Genomic DNA, 5,405 nt, shown 5'->3' with positions numbered 1-5,405 from the left:
AAACTCTGACTCCTCACACCTCCTTTCTTTTGTTTAAATAATTTTTTATTGTTATGTTAATCACCATATATTACATCATTAGTTTTGGTTGTAGTGTTCCATGATTCATTGTTTGTGCATAACACCCAGTGCTCCACACAGAACGTGCCCTCTTTAATACCCATCACCAGGCTAACCCATCCCCCCACCACTCCAGCAACCCTCAGTTTGTTTCCTGAGATTAAGAATTCCTCATATCAGTGAGGTCATATGATACATGTCTTTCTCTGATTGACTTATTTCACTCAGCATAACACCCTCCAGTTCCATCCACGTCGTTGCAAATGGCAAGATCTCATTCCTTTTGATGGCTGCATAATATTCCATTGCTCACACCTCCTTTCTAGTTCCAAGCCCTCAGAGCCTGGACACGTTAACAGTCTTTACTAAGGAGAGAGACGTCTGGGCAGGGGTGTCATCCCAGCTCTTTTTCAGCCACGGCTGGCTGTCACAGCTTAAATAGATTTTCAAACAGCATTCATCCCTACATTCTGCAAAAGTATGATTCAGCTTTCCCCTTTTTACAGGTTCCTCTGGATCTGCCCCGGGACTCACTTACCACTAGGACTCCTATAGCTCCTAACAGACCCCCAGCCCCCCTGTGAGCTCTAAAGGACCGATCTTTATGCATTCCGTGGGTTATTCTACAATGCACTGTGCTGGGCGCTCGCTTCTGGCATTTACAATATCTGAAAACTTAAAAGAGAAACGCAAATAACTCCGATATGTGACAGTCTAAGTAGATGCCACTGGATTAAATGAGATAAAGGAGCTCCAAGGAGGGAGCCATCGCTTCTGAGTTGAGGAATTCGGGGCACGAAGGCTGTGGTTCTGCTGAGAGTCTGCTTTGCGCTGCGCACAATGCTGGACGTTTTAGATGCATTCTCTCACTTGATGTGGGAGGCTCCATGAAGGGCTTGGACTCTAAGACCTTGAGTGATGGGAGGAGTTAGGAAAAGCAAAAATGTAGTTTCACATGAATATTCATTGACTGCCCAATGCTGGCCAGGCACAATGCCAGGTACTGGGCACCCAATGGTGAACAAGCATGCATCCTGCAGGAAAGGGCTTTCAGTGGGGGATACAGACCGATACAGTAACCAGGCAATGACAATGACCATACAGTGTGTTGTGTGTTACAACAGGTGAAAGGACCAGGGCGACAGAGAACAAAGGAAGGTGCTCTCAGGTGCACCTGGCAAAACTGACTCCATCTCTTAAGCTAAACTGTAATAGACTGGCTCATGCTATTAGGAACCTCAGGGTGGATCCAGGACTTAAACAAAGAAACCCTCTCTCTCTGCTCTCTGTGTCACCATAGGCTTTCATATTGCAGATTGGGTGTTCCTCCAGATGAACATTGTTTGATACGGTGACCTCGGAGCAAGACGCAAGCTTCTTAGCTAGCTCTCAGGGAAGGAATATTCAGGGAAGGACTGTGGCCCTGCTTGGGCCACTCGGCTTTCCCTGAAACAGTCGCTGTTGTCCACCAACGGGGCACCATGATTAACGAGCTCCGTTCGCCCACCATCCCTGTTGGTGGATGATGGGTAGGTTCTGACACCAGAAGAAAGGGAGAGGAAGAAACGCCTGCTGGCTGAGTCACCAAGAACAACAGCTACCATAAAGAGGCCCCTGGAGGGAACATTGCAGTCATGGAAGAAGCAGGAATGCGGGGAAAGAAATTCGGATGCTGAGTTCCTGGGATGGTGAACAGACCAGTCTGGCTGGAGCCGTGGTCACACCTAAGAGCTGGGGGGAAAACCAGACTTGCGGGGGTGGGAGGGGTGGGGGGTGGCAGGAGGGCTCTGAATGCCTGACAAAGGACTCCAGAGCAGCCTGAGGGGAGCATGCTGACAGCTTTGTGCAGACTCTTTCCAGTTCCCCTGAAAATCATTCAGAGCTACGAGAATGAAGGCTTGAGACCACTACAAACTTACATCTTCGGTGAAATGAGGAAGTGAGAACGGTCACAAGCTTCCCACTGTGTGCGGCTTCACCCCTGCACCAGCACAGTGCACTCCAACGTGCTCACAAGAGAGACCCGAAACTGCCCAGGGGCCTGGCAGGGCAGGGGAGATGCAGGTCCCAGCAGTCCCCAGCGAAAATTCAACCCTCGCAGGAGAGGACTCAGCCTGGGAAGGGCCATGAGCAGGACTAGGAAGAGGAAGAAAGCAATCACTCAAGTGCCTGCAGCACTCCCAGGGGCAGGGGAGGAAAGAGCGAGAAGCACGCTGGCGGGAAGGGCAGGACCCTCGGAGCCAGTGGCTCCGTCGGGGGAAGGAACCAGGGGAGCTTCCTACCGGTCGTGGGAGCCCTCCTGAGCCAGGTTGGAATCCTAAATTCAGAGGAGGCGCCGCATGGTAAAGAAAGTATACATCCCTGCAGTAACAGAGGAGGGAGCCCTCGAGCTGAGAAAGGAGGCAAGCTTCCCCACTCCCATCACAGGATTCTCTTGCAAACGGTTGGTTTTGAAAAATCCAAATCATGCAAAAATAAATGATAAAAAGCTGTGACTCAACATCCAGTCAGACGCACCGTAAGAAAAACACCCGTACAAAGGCACTGCCGGAAAAAAAATCTGAAAAGGAGCAGCAGAACTTCCCTGCAGACTAGGAAAACTCATCAGAAAACTGTTGCCACGGGGCAGAAGAAAAAATTTAATCAACATCCTATTATAACATTTAAAACATGTCACCAGGCGATGGCAACTGCGCAAGAGGCTGACGGGGCAGAAATCGCTCAAGAAAGGGACGGCCACGTGGCAGAAGGTCACAGACAACGGGAACTCGGAGTTAGAAAAGAAGGGTCACGAAAAACAAGCGTGTTTCAGAAACCAAATTACAGGAAACACAAGCGAGAAGAGGCACCACTCTGGAGGACGCTGTGGAAAAAAGAGAAGGAACGTGAAGAAGATAAAGTAGAAATAAATAAAAATCATTAGAGAAGCCATGATAGGGAAGACAGGCAGGCAAAGGGCATTGCACGGATGTAAAGTTAAGAGTCCCTGAAGAAAAAACCCTGAACAATGGAACAAAACAAATATTTTAATATATTGCTCAATTTTAGGTAGGATTTGGACCTGGGATTGGATGGAGAGCTTGGCCCAGATCACAGACCTAAATTTAGGAAGCAGGTGGGAAGGAAGGGCTGGAAGACATCTGCAGGTGGTAGTGGCCTCTACCGGCCAGGACACCCCCTGCACCCCCCCAGGGGCCTCCCGGGGAGCTTCTACCGAACTTGTGCCCTCCCCCCTGCCCTCGCCGAGGGAGCTCAGGAGGGGGGTGAGCAGCTCTGTCCCCTGAACTCTTGCTCTGCCCAGTCTCAACTACCTACAGAAGTAGAAGCCAGGGGCGAAGGAGTAAATGAGGTAAGTACTTCAGGAGAAGCTCCTGAGACACAAGTCAGAAATCAGAGAACCAGAAAGTATAAAGATGAGTAAAATGAACGTGTATACATCACTCAGCTTTATAAAATCTTAACATTTTTACCGTGTTTGCTTCAGAAGATTTTAAGGAAATACAACTTTAACGATACAGGTGAAACCTATTACAAACCCCTCTGATCCCATTCGTCTTCCTGCCCCCATCCCGAGATACTACTACCCTGAAATCATGATTATTTTTGCAAAACATGCCTTTATGCTATTACTGTTTGTATCAATAGCTATATGTAATATTTGTTTCACATGCTTTCCAACTTTATATAAATGGTATCATACTGAATGTTTCCATCTAAAATTTGCTTTTTCCCAAACATTATATTTTTGAAAAGCATCCATGTTGATACTCGTGGCTCTACTTCATTTTAACTAGAGCACAGCATTCCACAATGTGACTAGAACCACAATGTGTTTACCCATTCTTTTGTTGATGGACATTTGAGAAAAGGTCTGACAGGTTTTTTTTTTCCCAGGTTTTTTTTCAAGTTTTTATTCAAATTCCTTAGTTAACATACAGTGTAATATTGGTTTCAGGTGTAGAATCTAGTGATTCAACACTTACACACAACACCTGGTGCTCATCACAACAAATTGGTGGTGGTGGTTTTTTTGTTTTTGTTTTTGTTTTTTCAATAAAACTGAAACACATATCTACTCTATGATTCAGAAATTCTACTCTTAGGTAAATACCTAAAAGGAATGAACATGTTTGTCCACAAGTGTTCACAGCAGGAATGTTCAAATACAAGAATGTGCACAGCACCTCTACTTAGAATAGCCAAATACGAAAAAATACACTGGTGTATGGACCCGATGGAATACTAAGCAAGGAACAGAGTACAGTATATGCAGCAGCATGGGTGAGAGTCAAAAACGCGCTGAGAGAGGCCAGTGTGATGCCGTATGCGTGTGTATGCACACACAATGCAGTTTATATATAATATGAAGTTCTAGCATCGAACTAGTAAAACCAGTCTATGGTGGAAAAAACTTGGAACAATGGCTCCCTGGTGGTGGAAGGTGGAAGGGGGGATTGCCAGGGAAAAGGAACTTTCTGGGGGTGATGGTAATGTTTTATAACCTGACAGGAGTTTGGGTTACAAAAGTGTGTCCATTAAGAATGTATATGTAGCATTTGTACTTTTCATTTTAAGTAAGTTTTACCTCAAAAAAAAAAAAACACACCACATATAAATTGAACTCTGTTAATGCTAGGAATGGTAAAGTATTCAGGGAGAAATATACTGGTATCTTCAGTTTTGTTGGAAATGTACCCAAAAATAAGATGAAATAGTGGATAGATAGAGGGATGGATAGATGGAGTGAACTATGATAAAGTAGGAATGGCAAAATGTTGGTGGAATCTAGGTGCTGGATATATGGGTATTCATTATAAATTCTTTCAACTTTAATAGGCAGTTAAAATTTTCCTAATAGGGGTGCCTGGGTGGTACAGTCAGTTGAGCATCTGACTCTTGGTTTTGGCTTAGGTCATGACCTCAGGGTCATGAGATGGAGCCCTGTGTCATGTCAGTGCAGAATCTGCTTAAGATTCTCTCTTCCTCTCCCTTTCCCCACCCCATGCTCTCTCTCTAAAATAAATAAATCTTTAAAATTTTTGTAATAAAATGTAAGGAAAGATTTTAACATTTAATCTGTCCAAAACCCACTCTTGATTTCATTCTGCCCTAAAGCCACTCCTCCCTTCATCTTCCCAATTCCAATAAATGACAGCCATTCAGCTAGTTGTTCACCTTTGAGTTGGCCCTGTCCCATACATCGAATCCATCAGCACATCCTTTCAGCTCTACCTTCAACATCCATTCTGGATGCAACCAGCTTTCATCAACCCTGCCACCCCAAGCCTGTTCCGAGTCGCCATCATCTCTCACCCGGATCACTCTAGTCTACTGACTGATCTCCC

At 45.6% G+C, this 5,405-nt stretch overlaps 1 long non-coding RNA gene across 1 annotated transcript; it reads right to left on the bottom strand.

Annotated features, from left to right (window-relative positions):
* Window positions 1-210: 210 nt before the first annotated feature.
* Window positions 211-2,472, bottom strand: LOC141372749 (uncharacterized). The gene is made up of 3 exons (XR_012378150.1): window positions 2,343-2,472; window positions 1,980-2,196; window positions 211-970 (listed from the first exon to the last, which is right to left on the bottom strand). It is a non-coding gene; the product is annotated as an uncharacterized lncRNA (long non-coding RNA).
* Window positions 2,473-5,405: the final 2,933 nt, after the last annotated feature.

The sequence above is a fragment of the Callorhinus ursinus genome, unplaced genomic scaffold (assembly GCF_003265705.2).
Source record: "Callorhinus ursinus isolate GAN/ISIS: 27379988/994484 unplaced genomic scaffold, GSC_fseal_2.0 scaffold5, whole genome shotgun sequence".
In the NCBI taxonomy this organism is placed as follows: domain Eukaryota; kingdom Metazoa; phylum Chordata; class Mammalia; order Carnivora; family Otariidae; genus Callorhinus; species Callorhinus ursinus.
This window is presented reverse-complemented; position numbering and strand designations above follow the sequence as displayed.